The following is a 23,598-nucleotide window of genomic DNA, read 5'->3' on the forward strand; positions in this document are numbered from 1 at the left end:
GCGCTGAGACCCAGGATCTTTATGCATCAGAGAAGAGCCTCCTTGCAGGGGAGGGGGCCCGGGCCTGCAGCTGAGCCCTCAGCACCATTGCCCACCCACCCTCCAAAAGAACCGAGGTTCACACTCCCTGCTCCTTTGTAAGTTTACATGTAAAGTTTTCACCAGAAGTTTGTAAAATGTTCACAGAGCTCTTGCACACATGTTGAGTGGAAGCAAATATCATATGATTGGATGCCCACTCTGTAACATTTAGAAATTTTTCAACTTTCTTTCCTCTTCTTGAACTCTGTTTTCATTCCACACCCCTTCCTGGATTTGATCTGCTTATATATTTTTATACCTGAAATACATACTGTCATACATCTCTATCCTAAAAATATGCACTAAATTTTTACATTCTAAAATTTAGTTTCATAGCCTGTGATCTTGAGTGTTAAATAGTTTTCTTCCAGCTGGCATCATAATTATTCATAGCAATATGTGAGCAACACAAAATAAACATATTAAAATTTTCATTTTTTGATTCATGGATCCATTGATAAATATGATGTTCCACTAGAATGAATCAGGGTCCTGTATCAATTCTGTCCTACCTTTCATTTTTTTTTTTTTTGAGAGAGAGAAAGAGAGAGAGAGAGAGGGAATGAGTCTTAAGGAGGATCCACACTCAGCATGGAGCCCAACACAGGGGTCCATCTCGTGACCGTGAAATAGATCATGACCTGAGCCCAAATCAAGAATCAGAAGCTTTGGGCCCCTAGGTGGCTCAGTCAGTTAAGCATCTGACTTCAGCTCAGGTCATGATCTCATGGTTCATGAGTTTGAGCCCCACGCCGGGCTCTGTGTAGACAGCTCAGATCCTGGAGCCTACTTTAGATTCTGTGTCTCCCTCTACCTGCCCTCCCCCTCTTGCACTCTGTCTCCCTGTAATTCTCTCTCTCTCAAAAGTAAATAAACATTTTTAAAAAATTAAAAACAAAAAAAGAAACTTTATAGTTTCAATGTTATGTTTAAGACTATGATCTATCTTGGGGCACCTGAATGGCTCAGTCTGTTAAGCATCCGACTTCAGTTCAGGTCATGATCTCCCGGTTCGTGTATTCAAGCCCCGCGTCGTCGGGCTCTGTGCTGACAGCTCAGAGCCTGGAGCCTGCTTCAGATCTGTGTCTCCCTTTCTCTCTGCCCCTCCCCTGCTCATGCTCTGTCTCTCCCTCTCTCAAAAATAAGTAAACATTTTTTTTTTATTTTAAAAAAAAGAATTAGAAGCTTGACTGACTGAACCACCCAGGCATCCCCTGGCTTTCATTTTTGTATGAAGCTCAAAGAAACTTTGGTCTCATAAACAGAAGTTTTGTAATACAATTTCACTCACAGATCTGAGCTCCTTCCTAGTTATGTGCCAAAAATCATTAGTGGTTGATTGTCAAAAATTATTGTTTTCAATGATCTATCAGCTGGCGCTCTATTTCATATTCTTTTAATTTTTTTTTTGAAAGCAAAGAGTTGGAAACCACCTGACTTCAAGAGGATTTGAACCAGTAGACAGTTTGATGCACCATCGGAATAGAATGAAGGCCTTATTGCCGCATCTGCTGGGAAAGGCACCTGCAAACAGCCCTGCCCTCATCTGTCAGCAACCTTGATGAAGAGAGCCACCTGGAGCTGAGCCATGCATGGTCCTGCCCTGGGCATCTGGCCTCTAAAGGCTGATCAACGTGAGGGCCTGAAGGCCCAGCCTCTCAGCCCACCTGGGGAAACTGGGAAAGGCCATCTCAACAGCAAAGCTCCCCTATAGCTGATTCCTCCCTCTGCCCATCCTGCCTATCCTGCTTCCCACCCAACCCTTGCACAGGGGTTGGTCCCAATCACTCTCCCTGTAAACCTCCTGCAGTCTGGCTCCATCCCAGTATCAGCTTCTAGGGGAGAGGGGACCACCTGCACAGAGGTGTCACCTAGCCATCTGTCATCCACTTTCCCAGCTTCTGGGATATGCAACAAGAAACTTGAACAGAACTTACTAAGAGATCCCTTGTGTGTCATGTAATTTAAAAGATTGGGAATAAATTGGGGGTGCCTGGGTAGCTCAGTTCAGCAGCCGACCTCAGCTCAGGTCATGTTCTCATCGTTTGTGAGTTCGAGCTGCATCGAGCTCTCTGCTGTCAGTGTGGAGTCCGCTTCGGAACTTCTGTCCCCCTCTCTCTCTGCCCCTCCCCAGCTCATGCTCTCTCTCTCAAAAATAAATAAATATTAACAATAATTTAAAAAAATAAAAGATTGGGGAAAAGTAAAATATCTGTAATCATCGTGCATCTTTGCATCTTTACAAATTTTTTTGAAAAACATTATTTCCTCTTCTCATGTGTTTTAAACTATATTTTATCCTCCAAAACTTGGGACTGCCGATTTGAATCATTCAATCTAGGGAAGAGTCCCACTGTTTAACCTAATCGGCAAAAAGCCAGTCCTCACTGTCCAAGGTACTATTCAGACGTACTTCTGTTAGAAATTGGCTCTAGTTGTCAACACAAGTAAACATCTGGATGGGTATTTCGGGGAATATTGTAAAATCACTGAAAAGCAAAGGATGTGTCTGGAGAAATGGTCAAACAATAAAGTGAGGTCGATTTTATGTGATTATCTATTTTATAACAACTTTTTTAAAACAAGGTAAGTCACTAGGCTATTTGCCACTATGGAACTAGCATACACAGTGCAGTAGCTACTATGGTATATGACATGTGTAGTTATACACAAATGTGAGGGTGTGTGGGCTTTTAGGAATAATGAAGTAAGAATCGAATGTAAATTACGTTAGTATTGGTAGCCATCAGGATGGAGCGCTTTGTATGAATGTAATAAAGGAGACTGCACCACCCTCTCTAAGAATGTGCTTTGTCCCGCGAGGACCTGCCAGGAGGCTGTTCCCGGTGGAAGAGCTGAAGGAGCTGTGACTGCTACAAAGCCACCACCTGCCACGCAGGTCCTCATGAAGGGAGTGTACCCCTCCCGGGTATCAATCCAAGCCTTTGGAAAGGGCCTGGAAAACTGGGCTCTGCTATGCAAACATCAACCCACCTGGTCAGGTGAGGCTGGAACCACAGGGCTCTGGCCACGCCCACTCCAGAACCCCGCCCCCCGACTTCCTCCACACACCGCCCCCCAAAAAATGTTCCCTGGAGTATCAAACACAGCCGGCACTAGTATGAGCAGAGTAAGCCACTGTCGTTACATGTAAAATTTAAGGGAGGACCCCAAAACTCGTCATCAAAATAATATTTAATGCAATCTTTTTTCACATCGTAATGCAGAAAAATCCCGTAATAAATATAACATCAAAACTGTAAGTCAGTTCAGTATCCGCCCCCCCCCACTCCACACTGGAGTGACTCGCTTCACTCGCCTCACCCCAGGCCGTGGTTGCAAGGGTTAGGTGGGTGTCAGGGAAGATGTTGGACTAGAGTCCGGCCTCTGCATCCTCCCGCCTGCCACCACCACTGGAGCCTTTCCCGGGCCTCTGTCTGGCCAGCCCCTTCTGAGTTCCAGCCCTTTCTGAGGTTTAGCCTCCCTCTACTGCTGGTCTCTGCTGCCCCCTATTGGACTGTCCCCTCGGGACTGCACTCCAGGTGGCTGTATTGGGAGAGTTGGGCGTTAAAGCACTGAAAAGTTCCCAAGCTCCATCCTTCAGTTCCAGGCTGGCTCCACCTCATGTGCAAAAAAAAAAGCCTGGTCCTCTCAGGTGTCTGGCTGGTACTGGTAAGTCCCAAGACACAGTCTTTACACCAAGTCGCTGTGTGTCTTAGGAAAGAAACTCTCCCTCTCTGTGCCTCTGTTTATCAGTCGAAGGAACTAGAAGGTCCCCACCAGGGTCATGAGTCTGTGACATCTACAGAAGCAGTAGAATTCTCTTTCCATTTGCTGGAGGAAATCTGGAGTGTGGGGTGGGACTGCACCCCCAAGATCAACAAAGGAGTAGGGGTCTCCAGGGATCCTGGGGATCCCTCAGAGTGGGGCTCAGAAGCTGCAGAGCCAGACCCTGACTCCAAGAACTCTGAGAGATTCCAGAACCTCTGTCACATCCCCAGACAGATACTTTGTTACACACACACACACACACACACACACACACACACACACACCCCATGCACAACTGTGAGATGAGAAGGCCCAGCTGGCTTGAGTTTGGGGATGGGGGGGTGGTGGAGCAAGGTGCTGGAGAGACCTGGATTTAGGCAGTCTCTGGGGCTTGTGGAGTACAGAGCGGGCAGGAGACTGGTCAGCAGGAGACAGGGGCACCCTCTGACATGGGAAGCAGGACAGAAGTGATTGGACAAGGACACACCCTGACACTCCATGGGAGAAGGGCTGGGGCAGGGCACAGAGGAGCCAGGGACCCTCAGCAGGGGGTCTACCAAGGGGGACAGATGGACCTGGACTCCTCTGGCCCAGCCTGAATCCAGCCCTTGGCGTATCTCAATCCAGGAAGGAGGTGTGGGGCAGGCCTGGGTGGGTCAGAGCTGCAGCTGCACCATCTGGGAAGACCCAGCCCATCCCTCAAGTGTCCCCAGGAAACAACCAGACCCAGATTTCTGACTGCAGCCACCACAAGAGGATGTGGTTTGTGGCAGTGGCAGCCCAGAGGCTGTGGCAGGTGCAGGGGTGGGGGAAAAGAGGCACAGCTGGGGATGCTGACTTTAGGGAGAGCCCCTTCTTCCCAAGACCTGGGGCTGTCCCCCAGAGAACCACAGCTTCTGGGCCCTGGGTAGTAGGTGAGTGTCACACCCACACAGGGGTGCCAGGAGGGAAGAGCTTCAGTCTGGACTCCTAGGGCACATGCCACTCCAGCCCCCATGGTACCAGGAACCCAAAGTCAGAGGCAGGCGTGGGCCTCATCCCATGGATAGGATGATCTCCTGCCAAATGTAGCAGGAAAGTTAAGGAGTGCCTGACTCAAAACATGGGACACACAACTCTTAAAGGCACCTCCCAGGAAAGTCACTTTGGCAGGCCTGGGAGGCCTCATTTAGGGCTGCTGAAACAGAAACTAGAAGCCCTGAGGGGCTGCAACCCAGATTTGAGCAGGTGTATTAAAAGACCTTGCGGCAGAAAAGGCAACTGGAAAGCAAGAGAGGCTCTGGGTGACAGGCGGGATCCTACAACCTGCTGCTTTCAATTCTCTCTTCACCGAGCAGTGAGACTTCACCAGGCCCGGAGAGCTGATGCACAGACATCAACAAAGCATGTCCTGGAGCCGTGCGAGAGCCAGCCCTCTGTATAGAATCTGCTTGAACATCAATTTCCTCATCCTCAAATAGGTGAAATGATCTCAGCTCAGCCAGCAGCCGGCCCCGCTGTCTGCCTCAGCCTCATTGCATTACATATTATATTCCTGGGCTTTCCAATGGCCCCCAGCCCAAAGCACCTGTGCAGTCCATCCCTCCTGCACCTCTGCCCAACAGAACCCAAACCTCACCTCCCTTGGAACCAAAGCATGAGCCTTCCAGGTGGACAAAGGGCTGCAATGCAGGGGAGGAGCTCACTCTTAGATTCTAGATCACCCTGCAGCCCACTCCCAGAACACCCTTGGTCCCAGCGTTCATCTTCTCTGGACCTTAGTTTTCTCACTTGTAATACAGGGAAATGTCCCCCAGGACATGCCAACAGTTATTCTAAAGCCCAAAGTCCGAGGATGGTGGAAAGGGAATGGACATTTGTTCAACACCTGCTACATACTGGGGCTTAGCATTCACATGATCTCATTCATCTTCATGACTGCCCTGCTACAGAGGAACTGTGTCCATTTTACAGATGAAGAAACTGAGGCTCAGAGGTGACCTAAGGCTAGGTCCAACATTCATGAGCCTGACATTATTCCTTGAGTGAGGGATATAGAATCGCTCCCTGCAGGGCCCTTGCCTGGCTGAGAAGCTGAGATGACCAGAGGGAAACCAGCCAGGCTTGACCAACCCTGCCAAGGAAGTGTAGTGTGCAGGGACCCAGCCTGGGGGACTGGTCAGAAGAGAAGCCCTAGCCCCAGTCCCACCCCAAGGAACTCAGGCCTTGGTGATTCCTGATTCACTGGGCACTCAACTGCTTACTGTGGTCTTTTCAAGTCCCAGGGAGATGCTCCACAGACCTGGGTCACCCTTAGGAATACAGAAATAAGGCAGGTCAGGTATGCCCCACCCAGGGCCCCAGGGGCAGGAACTGTGGGCTGGCTTCAGTGGGAGGGGGTGGAGCCCAGGATCGACCACAGCCGGGCAGCTGGCAGATGTCACTCTGAGGGAGATCTCCAGGGGTAACAGCCATGGGCCCTGGAGAGGACTGGGCACTGAGTGCAGGGACCAGAGAAGGCCCAGGCAGAGGACAAGACTATGTGGGCCAGGCACACTGGGACCGCTGCTGCCAACAAGAGGGACCTGAGGCACCTGCCAGCCCCTCTCTTGGAAGTTCAAGCCGAGCTTCCACCCTGAGGGCAGATGAGGCCTGAGACAGGCCAAGTGTGCTGTGAGGCTCCTGGGGGACAGAGCCCTGGCCCCAGGCAGCTATGTCCCCTACTGCTGCTACACCTGGCCATGGGCCAACGCAGCATCATTGAGCAGAGCCCCAGAGGGAAGGAGTCTAAGGTAAGGAGCCAAAAGATCACGGCAGGGGAGGATGTGGAATTCCCTAAGGTGGGAGCCAGGAGTGGACATCCGAAGAGGAGAGCAGCAGTGAGGGGAAGAGGGGGGAGAAGGAAGAATGGGCCAGAGAGAAGGGGCCTGGCTAGACACCGGCTGTATTTAAAGTGCTGACATCTGTCTTGCGCGGATTTTTTTTGCATTGATTTTTTTTTTGTAATACTGTATTAAAATATCGTGTGTCTTGATGACGGAGTTTTGGGCATCCCTTAAATTTTGGACTAGTGCCGCACCTGCCTCACCCTTGTCCTCTGGGTAGGGCAGAAAGAGGCAGGCAGGAGCAGGATGTGCCCAGCAGGCACTAATCGTTTTAGGGGCAGAAACGCCCTCTGTAGCCCCACAAGTCAGATCCTGCTGTTATCCTCATCTTGCAGAGGAAGATAGAGGTCCAAAGAGGTAAGGTGACCTTCCCAAGGTCACACAGCACATAGGCACAGTCCCAGCACTGTAAGAAGCCAGAGGACTGAACCCTGTGACCTCATCAGCATGTCCTGTGTTGAAACAAAATGGCGCAACATTCTGAAGGGGTGCTCTGCCAGGCAGTTAGAGAGGGGAGCAAGGGCTTGTCTGAGTCTCCACCAAAGATGTCCACTCTGCAACTTATTCATAAATATTCACAGGGGTCAGGCCTGGGGACCCAGAGAGGGTGGGCCTGAACCAAGGGGGTCATGTCCAGGTGTGGGGACAATCAAATTGGTCTGACAGGTGAAGAGTCACTGACACAGGCACCCGGAGCGGCTTGGGCTGAGGAGAGAAAGAGGTTGTGCAGGCACAACAGGGCACTCTGTGCTGCGTGCAGTGTCTTAATGTGCTGCGCCCTTGATCTTGGAGTCCAGAAGAGTTGTTGAGGGATTTAGGTAGCAGACCGTCACAGTCGGATTCATGTTTGGAAAAACGACTCCAGATAGGAGATTGATGTGAGGCCAGATTAAGGACCCAGGAGAAACAACGGCCAAAGCCTGCATCTTGGGGATGGGGAGGAAGGATCAGGTACCAAGACCACCTATGAAATTAGCAAGTGAATTTAAAGTGACTGTACCAGAGGTTGACCGGGAGGAATGGGCACTCTCATGGACTGTCTATAGAAGTCCAAAATGTACAACCATTTTAACAATATGCAGCAAGTCATTTTTTAAGTATACTTATTTAAATTGTGCAATTCCACTTCTATGAATTCATGGTGGGGGAGAGGTGAAAATAATCCAAGATATAACAAAAGGTTTATAAACAAGAATGACTAGCTCAACATTACTAATGGTGGGAGAAAACTGGAAATAATCTAAATATCCAGCAGAAAGGGTGTGGTCAAATACAGTATAGAACATCAATCATAAGGAATCTTCAAACCCTCAAAACTATGTGTGGGTTTTTAAAGTATGTGTACATTTTCAAAAGCCTGCCCGAAATAATAGAAAAATGTCAATGGTGTGTCTCTGGCTGATGGGACTTCCCCTAATTTAAAACTTTGCTTTCTAATTTTCTATACTTTTGAAAATGTTCACAGGAAGATATATTTGGTTTTTATCTTCTAAAATATTTTTTTAAATTTATTTTTTTGGGAGAGCACAAGCTTCGAAAATAATTTTTTTAATTTATTTTTTTGGGAGGGGCAGAGAGAGGGGGACAGAGGATCTGAAGCAGGCTCTGCACTGACAGACTGACAGCAGCGAGCCTGATGTGGGGCTCAAACTTTTGAACCGGGAGATCATGTCCTGAGCCAAAGTCAGTCAACCAACTGAGCTACCCAGGTGCCCCTAAAATAATTCGTTTAAGTTCATTTCTTTTTGAGAGAGACAGACAGACAGAGTGCGAGTGGGAAAGGGGCAGAGAGAGAGGGAGACACAGAATCTGAAGCAGGCTCCAGACTCTGAGTCAGCACAGAGCCTGACGTGGGGCTCGAACTCACAAACCACAAGATCATGACCTGAGCCAAAGTTGGATGCCCAACCAACTGAGCCACTCAGGTGCCCCTAAAATAATTTTTAATACAAGAGTAATGTGTACTTGTTGTAAAAAAAAAAATAAAAATAAAAATGATTAGCCACAGAAGTATATAAAGAAAAAATCCAATGTTTCTGCTTACCATCCCCACACATCTTACCCTAAAACCCAATTCTCCAGAGACAGCCACTGTCAGGTTGGTCAGTACATTTCCAACGCTTCTCCTATGTGTATATGTCCCTGAAAACACACACACACACACACACACACACACACACACACACACACACACAAACACCTAGTTGGTATTGGGATTTTTTTTTTTTAATGAAACCATACCCTGGAATAAGCTTTTTAAACAATGTGTTACTGATATTTTCTATCTCAATTTGGATAGATCTCCCATGTTCTTGTAATGGCTTTGTAAAACCTCAGAGTTTGGACGAACCAGATTGTATTTAGTTATCCCCTTATTAATGGACATTTAGGTTGTTTCCATTTAAAAATATAAATCACAAGTGATGCCGCAATGGAAATCCTCACATATGTGTGCATGTGTTATGTGTGCTTGTATAAAGTGCACTTAAGTATCTACTATGGATAAATGGCTCAAAGTGGAATTGCTCAATCAGAGAGAATGTGTTTGGGGAATGTTCCTAGGCAATGCCCAAATGTCCTTCTGAAAGGTTCCAGCTTATATTCACTGCAGTGAATGATAGTGCCCTTTCCTCTACATCCTTGACAATAATGTGATATTGTTGATCTTTTTTTTTGTTGTTGTTCATCCAATGAATATAAGTGAGCCTATGTTTGTTGTTTAATTGGTTATTTGATCATTGGTAAAACTTGTTTTCGTTTTTTTATTGTCTGATTTTATTTCTACTGTGAATTTATTTACCAGTTGTAATTTTGCCTGTTTCTCCATTCAGTTGGTTGTATTTTCTTAGGGATCTATAAAAACCCTTCATATATTTGGGATATTAACTCATTGTTAAGTCCATAGTTGTAAATATTGTTCCCTGGTGTGTTTTATGCCTTTTGTTGATGGGGTCTTTCACCATAAAGCTGTTTTTAATTTTTATGTGTCAGAGAAGTTTAATTTTTTCTTTATGGCTTCTGTGATCTGTGAGACCACATGTGGGAGAAGGCCATCCATGTCTAACTCATGTCCATGACCCTTCTGTAGAATGCCAAAATTACCCATCTCTGATACTGCCCCACACTAATCATCTCTTCTTGTAAGTTTCTTCTAAGTGTGCATTAAGGAAAAATGAAAACACCAAAATAGGGAGACAGAGGAATAAGAGTACCTCCTTGTTCCCATCAACCAGGTCCCAATATATCAATTCCCTGATGATGCTGACACAACAACAAAATAATTGCTCTCTTATGCAGTATTTACAAACAAATTCCAGATATCATACCTTTTTCTCAATAATGATTTCATCTGTGTACCAGAAGATAAAGGCCTAAACAGAAACTAAAGTAGCATGATCAAACCCATGTAGAAACTGTAAATCCTTAACAATGAAAATACTTATCAATGAAGACCTCAAACTTGTCACAAGTGAATGCATGGAATTATATTGTTGATGTTATTGCTATTTGGGGGTATTTCCTTTTCTCTTTCTGAGTATTGAAAATCATTTGACACTGTGATTGTGGGGGCCGGGTGTCCTCAGGACTGTTGGGTCTGTAATAATCCCCCATCACTCTACTTTTCCTTGCAAAGAAGGGACTAAGGGGCTGAGCAGCTGGTGCTGGGACTCTCCCATAGTGGGGATGCTGCCACAGCCTCCCAGAGTTGTATCTGAGCCATCCTCTCTGTTTCCTCATCCTGCCAAGGGCTTCTGGCATCAGATCCTTCAGGAGGTCCAGTTTGTATGACGTCAGAATCACCTCCCTGGACAGTTGGCTACTTTGCATCAAAGGACCCACATCAAGTGAACCTTTTTAGGTAGGATTAGCTGCGTTGATGTTCAAAGACTCCGTCCATCAGATGGAAAGGGTGCATCACAGCAGTATTTCATTTCTGTCCTCCTTCTCCTGGGAGGGCTGCCACGTACCCATGTGGGGAGTGCCTTTCATGTGCAGGGAAAAGAAGAAATGTGCACTGTTCCCTGCTCTTCCCCACTTCACAGGATGATGACCTGCTCCTTCCACCCTCCCCTGCTGATTCATTTTTATTTGGCGACCTGGTACATGCTGGGATTCAATGGATCAGATTTTGGGAATGTACCAGTGTTGTCCACACTGCATGATGGCTTCATATCTGCCCATATGGACATTCGTCCACTAGGAGTCTATTCAGGTGGCTCCTGGGTACACTCACATGACCCCAGGAGATCTCAACAGCTCCAGCTTTCTGAGGGAAAACATATTCTATTTCATCTTGTGCATACCTGCCCAGGCCTGAAATTCATCACTGATGCCAGTTTCATTTCGTGGGAGGTGGCAGTTAAGACTCTTTAAGAGAAGCATAGCAGCAGTCACATACCAGACCCTCCCCAACATGAGCCCAGATTGGGGCTTGGCTGGAGCTGCTCCCAAGGTCACCTGGACACAGGCTGGTATGTCTTACAGGCCCAGGCCACACATCACTTACAACAGTCCCAAACTAGCACATCCCCTGGGATAATAAGACAGAGCCCTCTGAAGTTATGTCTCAGGACATAGTTAGTTGCCAATGTCCATACAGAGTCCAACTCTTTCTCCCTGCAAAGGATCCTTTGGGAGGGAGGGTACTCCCTCCACCCTCACCTCACATCTCCCCAGGGTATTACAATGTTTGAACATACAGAAAAGAGATGTCCTGTTCATTTCCATGGAAAATAACTCACAATGACACAAAAGCCTTCCACAAAATCACTCCAATATCCAAGAGATAGTGGTAGAAGCAGCAAATCAGATACCAACTTCCATTGGAAGAATTGATTCCAAGGATCCTATTGCTGTACACATGGGGACATTGGTGCTATTCTCTGATATGGGTGTGGGACATGTGGCTCCTCTGTTGAGCAGACACCAGCCTGAAGCAGTACCCTCACTTCCTCCATCACAGCTGCACGTGGGGGGCTGGGGTTGGGGCAGGGCCTCCCATGGACGGGGTTTTTGTATGAGCCTGTATCACAGTGTTGGGTGTTCGGCGGAGGTACCCATCTGAGCGTCCTAGGTGAGTCTCATCTTCTCCCTGCTCCCCTGCTCTTCCAGACATCTGGGCATTTTTTGACTTTTTTTTCCTCTGTGTATCTTATATATAAGTCTCGGTTACTCTTTCACCCGGCACCTCAGCCCCTAGGACCCTGCTCTCCTCCCTTCCCTGTACTGACTGTCGTGCTTGCTTCTTTGTTCATCATAACCCCGCACCTCCTACCTGAGGCACAGGGAATGGTGGAATGACCTAAAATCTAAAATCTGTCTGCCGGGGTCATCCTGGGACCCCCATGTGCTCTGTCTGTCCTCTCCTGTCTGGTCTTGTGTTGGACCTTTTTTATATCTGGGAGTTACTAACAGTCCCCATAGAAAATGGAAGAAAGAACAGGGAGCATTGAGGGGGTGACCATGTGGAGAATTTGCAGGGACACGGCACCCTCAGGGCCAAGGCTGGGGACACATGGGTCAGACGTTTAAAACAGGGCCCTGGAACTGTGCGACTCAGGATCTGGGGTGGTCAATGGTGTACCAGTGGAGCAGCTAACCCCACCCCCAGGCCTCATGGGTTGCAAGGCAGAACCCTGAGGTGTCCTGAAAACTCAAGGAAACCAGCAAGAGGGAGGACAGTGGGGAGAAGAGAAGGTGCCAGGGAAAGGGTCATGGAATGAAAGGATGTGAGAACTGGATGAACACTTTAGTCCTTGCAGGAAATACTTCATATCCCAAAGAGAGGTGGAATCTATGGAATGAAGGCTCTAGTGATATGACTGATTTGCAGGACATGGAGGGCAAGGCTGCAGAAGACAATGGAATGAGAGAGACACAAGAGACACAGGCACACACTCTATTATCAGCAAGGATCCTACCCAATCAGGGACAGCCCAGGAGAGACACATCTGGGTAAAAACAGATCTCTTAGGACAAAGACTTTCACTTCCCCAGCACAGAAGTGTCAGATCAGAATGGTATACAGGATGATTCAATGGAGGTCAGAGAGCTCACATCATAATCCTGACCACAGAGGGACAAACATAGAGGCCAGACAGTCACTGTCAGTATGTCACAGGAGGCAGGGGCAGGACAGTGAGAGTTCAATGTCTCTGTGGGAGGACAGGTGCCAGGAGAGTCTCAGGATGGGTGGTGACAGAAATTCAACTCAAAGACTCCCAGCACAAGTGGGGAGATTTTTGAGGAACACCTTAACCCACCCCCACCTTTGACATGGACCCGTGGACACAGACTGTGCACTAGGGGCCTGATTGGATGTTCAAGAACCTATTCCCACATGAAGACTAAGGTCAAGTGACCTCATGGTGGATGCTGAACCTCTGACCTCTTTTCCCTCCCCCACCCCACAGGTCAGCCCAAGTCAGCCCCCTCGGTCACACTCTTCCCACCCTCCAATGAGGAGCTCAGCGCAAACAAGGCCACCCTGGTGTGCCTCATCAGTGACTTCTACCCCAGCGGCTTGACGGTGGCCTGGAAGGCAGATGGCACCCCCATCACCCAGGGCGTGGAGACCACCAAGCCCTCCAAACAGAGCAACAACAAGTACGCGGCCAGCAGCTACCTGAGCCTATCACCGAACCAGTGGAAATCTCGCAGCAGATTCACCTGCCAGGTCACACATGAGGGGAGCACCGTGGAGAAAAATGTGGTCCCCGCAGAGTGCTCTTAGGTCAAGGGACCCCCACCTACCCCAGGGGGTGTGCAGCCATTGGACCTACAGGAAGGATTCCCCTTGCACCAGGATCATCCCAGCCCTTCTCCCTTCAATCAATGCTCAATAAAATGTCCTTTATTCAATCAGAAATTGTGTTCTCTGGTCATTTGGGTTTAACATTTTGTGTCCTGAACTCAACCAACTTTAGGCGGAAACATCATTCTTTTGGCTTCATGAGAAAGGAGCCCATAGAAGATGTCCTCATGTTTTTTGAAAGGTAGTCTTAGTATCAGTCGAGATTGTGAGAGAATATTCTTCAACAGGAGATACAAATAGCAAAAACAAGAAAAACCATCCTCCACAATGTCTGTATACTTTCCTACTTGTATGAACCATGTCCACTGCCAGTCATACCTGCTCTCACTGATCGTGGGTCTCCATGACTTCTAAGATCATTCCTGAGCTTCACCCTGTACCTGTGCCACACTGTCTACAACTACCCCCTCTTATGATGTCCACTGTTCTCTCCTTATAGACCCCCACTCAACACCATGGTTTCCCTGGTTTCCTACCCCATGTGGACATTCCCCATCATACCAGCCTAGAGCTTCCTCTGTTCCTTATGAGAACTCTTGTTCCTAACTCCCCAGGAAAAATGACCTGTTCTCCCTTCCACAGACTCCCTGTCATACTTACTACAGGACCCTCTGCCTGTACACTGGTCACTCACACCCACACTGCCACTGCTGGCACCTCCACACAACAGTGTCTCTTGGTTCCCTCTGGCATCCAAGGTCTCTGAGAGATAGACTCCAGCTATGCTCTCTAGGTTCTCTCTAAGGCCAGGCCAACCCATGAGACCACCACTTGTGCTTAGGTGACATGCCTGGGACCTCTATGTTATAAATCAAGGCTCAGATTCTGGCAATGGTCTGCTGACAGATTTCTCAACTGGCTCTTCTACTTAGGACCTCAGTGTGGGATCTGAGCCATAACACACACAAGCATACACACAGGTACCAATGAACAGAAACATACATGCACACACATAATGATCACAGAGCCATTGGTTCATTTATAAAACTGCCATGGTGGGCATCTCTATGGAAGGCTCATGACGAGCTGGGTGAGGAGGTGTTGCACGGAGTCCAGGATGGGATGTGAACAAAGAAAACTCAGTCCCTGCCGAAGATACCAATGCCAGCCAGTAACAATAGAAGGCTCCAGAGATTCTGGTCAAAGCTGCAGCGAGAAAAGCAACCTCATGGGCTAGTGGGAGGGAGTTAAGAGATGAAGCAAGAGCAAATCACAGAAGACAGCAGGAGTCCTGGCTTAGCGTGCATGTGTGTCACAGAAAGAATGCCAGACCTGTGTGTACCCTATGTGAGCTCTGCAGGTGACATCTCCAGGCCAAGATGCAGACCCAGGCCCTGGGTGTCAGAGACATCACAGAGTGATGGTCCGGTGCAGGGATACAGTATGTGTCCTGTGTGGTGGGGTCACCCTGTGCTAGTGATACTCCTCTATGTGGGTAATGTGTGATTCTCAGTCAGTTCAAGAGACCAGCACAGACTCCAACACATCAGCTCAGGGTGAAATTGTTGGACCCAGTGCCTGCCTCCCCAAGCACGATGGACCTACCAGATCTATCCAGCTTCCATTCAGCCCACAAACCCCTAAAGCATGACAGCTGCTCTCATGGGGCTCAGGAGAGGGACTAAACAGTGACCACACTACCTTTCAGAAGAACCAGCCAAAGGCAGAGATTCGGGAGCTCAGGACCCTATAGAAGGATCTAAGTATTGGGGGGAACCATGATTCTCCTCTCAACACTTTGCATTCCTCACCCCAAACCTCCACGGTTTCCTGTTCTGAGGATGTGGTGGCATATCCAGGACCCTCCCCACAAGTCCAAAGTCTGCAAAGGGCTCTCAGCTCCATCACCTCTGTGCTGAAACAGCCTGCTCACCCTTTCTACAATGACATCCTGACACAGACTGAGGAAAGAACACAGCACCTTCCTAAGGATGGCATTGGCTGGGAATTCTGATGCCATATCTAGAGGAGGTCTCTCAACTCCTCCCCATGACTGAGGATGGATGGAATCTGAACCCTCCATGGAACTGAAATTCCAGGTCCCCAGGGGTCACCCCCATCACCCACCCATCTGCCTGACCAGCACCCGTGACAAGGAGGCTGGGCTTTGGGCCTCCTGTGCAGCTGCAGGTGGGCCTGGGTCAGCGGTGGAGGGACTGACAGAGGGTTTGTGTTCGAGGCTATGTCACAGTGTCATATTTTCGGTGGAGGGACCCATCTGACCGTCCTCGGTGAGTCTTCCCCCTTTCCCTCCTCTTTCAGATCCACTGTACAATTTCGGGCTATTGTGCTTTCTCTTATGAGCTGAGCTTAGTCTGAAGGTCTATGGGGTCTGTAAGTTTTGCCTCCTTTGTCTGCCCCTCATCCCCTCCACTGGTCCCAACTTGTCAGATATCAGGTCAGGGCTACAGGGGACCATCCCCATGAAGCCTTCCTGATCTAGACCTGAACTAATGCCTCACTATGGCTCCAGATCTCTCCCCACATGAATCTTCTCCTCTGGACTCGGGGATGGTCAACTCCCCATTCAGGGCCTCTGGGTTCCAAGAGTCCAAGGAGAATTGGGCAGAGGTGTGGGGTGGTTCAGGCTGCCAGAGAGGCTGTGGGATGAGAGAAGGATTCTGGGGATGGCTCAGGCACTGGGTTCCAACCTCAGAGAGCCCCAGGAAGAGGACTTCCTGAAGCGTAGTGAGGAGAGCCTTGTCTGGGAACTTGGGAGACGTGGAGGAGGAAGTGGGACAAGAGGGTCAAGGATTAAGGGAGGATTTCAGAGGAGAAGGGGGCTGTTAGTGCTGGGACCTTCCATTTCCACAGAGACATTCAGGACACCAATATCAGGACAAGTCTTAGGACTGTGTCCTGAGGTCAGGACATTCAGCAGCAGGAGTACATCCCTTCATTGCCCACCATGGAGGGAAAGTGCCTTGAGCAGATACACGGGGCCGGAGTTCCTTGATAGGAACAGGTGACAGGGACAGTGACTGCCAGGCTTTCAGAAATGCTAAGACAGTCAGACCTCCTAGAATAAATTTACAATACAGGGAGACTCCTCAGAACAGACATAGCCTAGCCTCAGAAACGAAAATTCACCTTACCTTCAAACCCTCAATCTATAGGGCTCCTTGGAATCCAGCCCCAGGGAATCCACTTTTTAATTTTTTTAAAAAATTTATTCATTTTTGAGAGACAGGGAGAGGCAGACGGTGAGCCGGGGAGGGCAGAGAGAGAAGAAGACATAGAATCCCAAGCAGGCTCCAGACTCTAAGCTATTAGCACAGCTGACAGCACAAGGCAGGACTTGAATTCACAAACCATGATATCATGGCCTGAGCCCAACTCAAACGTTTAACCAACAGAGCCATGAAGGTGCCCCAGAAACTTCCATTTCTTACCCACCAAGCATCATTAGGCAGGGTCCATGTTGGGAGGTGGGCAAAGCTGCAATGATGGTGTGAGGGGTTCTAGGGGCAGGAAATCTACTTTTCAAAGGGTAACACAGCACTGCAAACAAGAAAGACCAGCTATAGTATAACTGGGTCGGGGACTTGGGGTATATGGCAGTGACACAAACTTCCAGAACAGACAGATTCACAAGGGAATGCAGGTCTCAGGGCCAGTGCCAGCCACTCCCAGGGGGAGGACTGTGTGGATTAGGAGGACATGAGATCCAGAAAGTGTCTGGGGCCATGGAACGACTCAGACACTACAGAATCTGGCAGTCAGATCCATTCCAACAGGTGAGTAACCCTACCCACAGCTGACCTGACATCAGGGAGCTGAGGCCACATGAGGCCCAAGCCATGGACATGACAGAGCTGTTCCTCACATCAAGACTGAGGTAGGAACTTCAGCCATGGACACCTGATCTCTGACTTACAGCCTCTCCCCCTTCCGACAGGTCAGCCCAAGTCGGCCCCCTCGGTCACACTCTTCCCGCCCTCCAATGAGGAGCTCAGCGCCAACAAGGCCACCCTGGTGTGCCTCATCAGTGACTTCTACCCCAGCGGCTTGACAGTAGCCTGGAAGGCAGATGGCACCCCCATCACCCAGGGCGTGGAAACCACCAAGCCCTCCAAACAGAGCAACAACAAGTACGCGGCCAGCAGCTACCTGAGCCTGTCACCGAACCAGTGGAAATCTCGCGGCAGATTCACCTGCCAGGTCACGCACGAGGGGAGCACTGTGGAGAAGAGTGTGGTCCCCGCAGAGTGTTCTTAGGTCCCCGAGACTGTCAGGGATGGAGGCCTTCCTCACCCAGATACACCTTCCCCAGCTCACCATGTACCCCTGAGAGCCAACTCCTGGATCAGCTCAGACCAGGAAGGTCACACACCCTCCCGGTTTCTATTTGTGCTCAATAAAGAACTTATCGTTTATCATTCAACATTTCTGATGTGAATTCTCTGTCTGTTTATGTCTGAGTTAACGGCTTAGTAATTAAGAGAAGGGACAGTTATGACACGTGATTCTATCTAACCACCATCCACCCAACTAACCCTAAAAGGACTCCATTGACTCTCTATCCCCCTGGGTGTGACCCAGAGTAGAAAATAGTCCTGCCATACCAGCCCCCCGGGATGCAGTCTTTGCCACCTGGAAAGGGAGGAAAACTGAGTGAGAAGGACCAGGGGTCCCCGTAGGGTGTCAGGGAGGAAAAAGGAGGGTCCCAGGAGCCAGCAGTGGGCAGAAGCAACAATAAGGAGGAACGAGGTCCTTGAGCAGAAACAGTGGTCTTTAGGAACAGAGGTGAACTTCCTGGTTCCAGACAGGGTGACCCAGAGGGGAGAGCGACTACCAAATGAGGGGTCCATGGTTGGCACCTTAGCAGGGAGCCATGGAAAGCTCTGAACAACGCACCTTAGAAGTACATTTCTCAAACTTTCACAATACATGTTAGGTGAGTAAAGACACTAACAAGTCCTACAGGGAAACAGTTTCATATCTTGTAGCCTAACCCTTTCTGAACCTAGTTGATTCTCCTAACCAACTGAGGAAGCTCTGGAACACTCTTCAAGACAGTTGTGTTGCTACTTGAGGTCAGGCTGAGGCACAAGGACAACAGTCTATGTTCTGTTGGGCCTCAGTCAAGGCCAGGCTCAAAGAGACCCTAACAGGGGGCTGGGACCTCAGTCATGAAAAGTCTCATCATCTAAACTGAGATCAAGGAGAGTTACTCTATGGTTAGGTTATAAATGAAGTTGATGATATCAGCCTGCAAGTGGTGGGGACATAGAGAACTGAGTAAATGACAAAGGAGGCCATCCTGGGCACATAATGGGCAGCCACGATTATCCCAAAGAGGGGAGCCAATTCGTATTCAGGAGTATAGTTCAGCTGGTGCAGACCAAGTCAGGCAGAGTGAGTGTGGCCTGAGGGCTATGGCAAAGTCAGGATCCCCTTCCCCAGGTATTCAGGGTCCACTGAGCCTCCTATGTCTGAGCCTCCTTCATTCACTGTGGCTCAATCCTGAGCGCATCTGTAGCCTGGTATCAGAGACACACTCGCTCCCAGGTCAGTGAAGCAGGCGAGGTCGTTCTCACAGAGATGCCGGCACAACAAGCCCCCTGTCTATGTCTCCAGCTCATCAGAGACAAGGAGTTGCTTTCACCTGACCTGCAAGGAAGCCAGATCAGACCAGAGAAGAGCCTACAAAGCCCAGGAGTTCTGAGAGCACAGGGACCCCTTAGAGTTTTATCCCAGCCACTCCTGCCCTAGGGAAGCCGAAGAGGGAGAAGGGAGATTAGGGGGTCCTAGTATGCCACAGCACCTGCTGGCCCCATGTCATGGATCTGAGTGCTTGGGACCACATGTGGGAGAAGGCCACCCAAGTCTAACTCATAACCCTGCTGTAGAATGCCAAAATCACCCCACCTCTGATACTGCCCCACACTATCATCTCTTCTTGTAAGTTTCTTCTAAGTGTGCATTAAGGAAAAATGAAAACACCAAAATAGGGAGACAGAGGAATAAGAGTACCTCCTTGTTCCCATCAACCAGGTCCCAATATATCAATTCCCTGATGATGCTGACACAACAAAATAATTGCTCTCTTATGCAATATTTGCAAACAAATTCCAGATATCATACCTTTTTCTCAATAACGATTTCATCTGTGTACCAGAAGATAAAGGCCTAAACAGAAACTAAAGTAGCATGATCAAACCCATGTAGAAACTGTAAATCCTTAACAATGAAAATACTTACCAATGAAGACCTCAAACATGTCACAAGTGAATGCATGGAATTATATTGTTGATGTTATTGCTATTTGGGGGTATTTTCTCTTTCTGAGTATTGAAAATCATTTGACACTGTAATTGCGGGGGTCGGGTGTCTGCAGGAGTGTTGGGTCTGTAAGAATCCCCCATCACTCTACTTTTCCTTGCAAGGAAGGGACTAAGGGGCTGAGCGGCTGGTGCTGGGACTCTCCCATGGTGGGGATGCAGCCACAACCTCCCAGAGTTGTATCTGAGCCATCCACTCTGCTTCCTCATCCTGCAAAGGGCTTCTGGCATCAGATCCTTCAGGAGATCCAGTTTGTACAACGTCAGAATCACCTCCCTGGACAGTGGGCTACTTTGCATCAAAGGACCCACATCGAGTGGACATTTTTAGGTAGGACTAGCTGCTTTGATGTTCAAAGACTCCGTCCATCAGATGGAAAGGGCGCATCATGGCAATATTTCATTTCTGTCCTCCTTCTGCTGGGAGGGCTGCCACGTACCCAGGTGGGGAGTGCCTTTCATGTGCAGGGAAAAGAAGAAATGTGCACTGTTCCCTGCTCTTCCCTACTTCACAGGATGATGACCGGCTCTCTCCACCCTCCCCTGCTGACTCATTTCTATTTGGTGACCTGGTACATGCTGGGATTGACCAGATAGGCTGGTGGAAAGCATTGGGTTGTCCACTATACACATGGAAATGTAGCTGCATCTATGGACATTAGTCCAGTCGGAGCCTCTTCAGGTGGCTCTTGGGTACACTCACAAGACCCCAGGTGATCTCTATATCTCCTGCTATCTGATGGACAACATATTCTATTTCACTTGTGCCTACCCACCCCAGGCCTGAAAGTGGTCACTGATACCAGTTCCGTTACGTGGCAGACAGCATTTAAGCCCCTTGAATGAAGCAGAGCAACAGTCACAGCAGATCCTTTCCAATATGGGACTAGATAAGGGTTTGGCTTGGGCTGTTCCCAAAGTCACCTGGAAACAGGCTGGCATATCCCACAGGACCAGGACAGACTTCACATGGGACAGTCCCAAACAAGGACATCCCCTTGGAAAATAAGGCTGAGCTCTATGAAGTGATGGTTGGGGGCATAGGAAGTTTCCAGTGGCCTATACACACAGGCCCACCTGCTGTTCCCTGCAGAGCAAGGTGTGGGAGGGAAGATCCACCCTCTGCCCTCACCTCATGGTCTCTCCAAGGAATTAGGATTGTTTGAACAAACACAGAAGGGATTTCCTCTTCATTCTATAAATCCTTACTCATGGTGACACAGAGGCCCTCCACAACTCATTCAAATCCCAGGAGACACAGGTAGAAACAGCAGATGAGATACCAACTTCTTCTAGAAGAATTGACTCCAACCATCCTCTGGCTGCACACTTGGGGACCTTAAACCTGTTATCCGCTAGTGGTGGAAGACCTTTTTCTCCCACTGAGCAGACACCAGCATGGAGCAGTGCCCCCCTTCCTCCATCACAGCTGCAGGCAGAGGTCAGGGGTTTGGGGACGGATTCCACGTGGTGGTTTTAGTATTACGCTGTATCCCAGTGTTTTGTTTTTGGCAGAGGGACCTGGCTGACGGTCCTAGGTGAATCTCACATTCTCCCTCCTTCCCTGCCCCCCCAACATATTTGGGAAATTTTCTGCTATTTTTTTTCTTTCTGTGTCTTTTCTCAACTTGGTCACTCGTTCATCTGGGACCCCAGTCCCTGGGACTCTGATCTCCTTCCCTCCCTCTACAGAATGTACTGCTTGCTTCTTTGGTCATCACAGCCCCTCCCCTACCACCTGAGAGGCAGAGGATGGTCGGGATGAGCTAAAAACTCATCTGTGTGTCCGCCAGGTCATCCAGGGTCCCACATGTGCTCTTTTCTGTCCACCCTTGTAAGACCTCCTATTGGACAACCTTTGTCTCTGGGAGTCACTAAGTGTCCTCACACAAAAGGGAAGAGATAACAGGGAGCATTGAGGAGGGGACCATGTGGAGTATTTACTGGGCCATGCACCCTCAGAACCAAGGCTGAGGACACAAACGACAAGGTTCAGGACAGAGCCTGGGGATCAGGGTCCGGAGTCAGCAGTGGTGCAGGTAGAGCTCCCCCCAGGCCTTATGGAGTGGCCATTAGAGTTGGCCTGGGGACTCAGACAAACTTGCCAGAGGCAGGATGGAGCTTGTAGGAGTAGATGCCAGAGAAAGAGTCATGGAATGAGAAGATGTGAGACATGAGTGGACTCTTGAGTCCCTGCAGGACACACATCTGCAACAAACACAGGAGAATCTATGGCATGAAAGCTCTAGTGAAATGACTAATTTGCAGGACATGGGGACTGGGGCTGCAGAGGGCTATGGATTGAGAGTGATGCAAGGCCACGCAGACACACTCTGTATGATCAGCAAGGATCCTACCCCATCAGGGACAGCCCAGGAGAGACACATCTGGGTAAAAACAGACCCTTAGGGCAAAGAACTCACACAAGACTCAAGATAGAATGGTCCACAGGATGAGCCAATAGGAGGTCAGAGAGCTCACGTAATAGCCCCGGCCACAGAGGACAAAAGTAGAGCTGAGACAGACACTGTCAAAAGTCAGAGGAGGCAGGAACAGGACAGTGAGAGTTAGATGTCTCTGTGGAAGGAAGATCTCAGAAGAGTCTTGGGATGGGTGGTGATAGGAATCCACCTCAAAGGTTCCCAGCAAAAGTGGGGAGATGATTGAATAACACCTTAACCCACGCACCCACCCCGACATGGATTCACATGGACACAGAAGGGGAACTGGAGGCCTGACTGAATGTTCAGGTACCTGTACCCACATGAAGGCCGATGTCAAGTGAAGTGACCCCAAACGTGGAAGCTGAGCTTCTGACCTCCTGTCCCTCCCCCACCCCACAGGTCAGCCCAAGTCCTCGCCCTCAGTTACCCTCAGCCCACCCTCCCCTGAGGAGCTCAGCAATAACAAAGCCATCCTGGTGTGCCTCATCAGTGACTTCTACCCCAGCTGCTTGAAGGTGGCCTGGAAGGCAGACGGCACCCCCGTCACACAGGGCATGGAGACCACCAACCCCTCCAAACAGAACAACAAGTATGCAGCCAGCAGCTACCTGAGGTTGTTGCCTGACAAGTAAAAATCTCACAGCAGATTCACCTGCCAGTTCACGCACGAGGGGAGCACCATGGAGAAGAATGTGGTCCCTGAGGAGTGCTCTTAGGTCAAGACATCCCCTACCCACTCAAAGGGCTGAGAGCCACAGGACCTCCAGGAAGGATTCCCCTTGCACCAGGATCATCCCAGCCCTCCTCCCAGCACCCAATCATGCTCAATAAAATGTTCTTTATTCAATCAGAATTCAGGCTGTCTGGTAATTTGGGCTTAACATTTCAGTCCAGAACTCAACCATCTTTGGGGGAAAACAGGATTCTTTAGGCCTTGGGAAAAGAGCCCAGTGAAGGCGTTCTCATGTTTCATGAGGGGTTATTTTGCTCTCAGCCAGAATTGTCACACAATACTCCTGAACAGGAGATCAAAACAACAGAAATTAAAGAGACCATCCTCCACAATGTCTCTAGCTTTCCTTCTTGTGTTAACCATGCCCACTGCCAGTCATAGCTTCCCTCACTGATACCAGATCCCCTGGATTTCTTGGATAATTCCTCAGTTTCTCCCTGGACCTGGCGCCTCACCATCTACAAGAAGCCCTCCTCTGAATATTCCCACTCTCCTCTTCCTATAGACCCCCACTCAGTGCCAGCTTTTCCCTGGTTTCCTACCCCATGTGGACATTCCCAATTGTCACAACCTAGAGCCTCCTCCCTCTCTCATGAGAACACCTGCT

At 49.1% G+C, this 23,598-nt stretch overlaps 1 pseudogene and 2 gene segments (V, D, J or C); all 3 read left to right on the plus strand.

Moving 5' to 3' along the window:
* LOC115528231 overlaps positions 1 to 23,598 on the plus strand; it is a 917,695-nt gene that overhangs the window by 857,067 nt on the left and 37,030 nt on the right.
* Positions 1 to 23,598, plus strand: part of LOC116738411 — a 688,014-nt gene that overhangs the window by 660,320 nt on the left and 4,096 nt on the right.
* On the plus strand, positions 18,805 to 23,068 carry LOC115528708 (annotated as a pseudogene).

Source organism: Lynx canadensis, chromosome D3 (genome assembly GCF_007474595.2).
Source record: "Lynx canadensis isolate LIC74 chromosome D3, mLynCan4.pri.v2, whole genome shotgun sequence".
Classification (NCBI taxonomy): Eukaryota; Metazoa; Chordata; class Mammalia; order Carnivora; family Felidae; genus Lynx; species Lynx canadensis.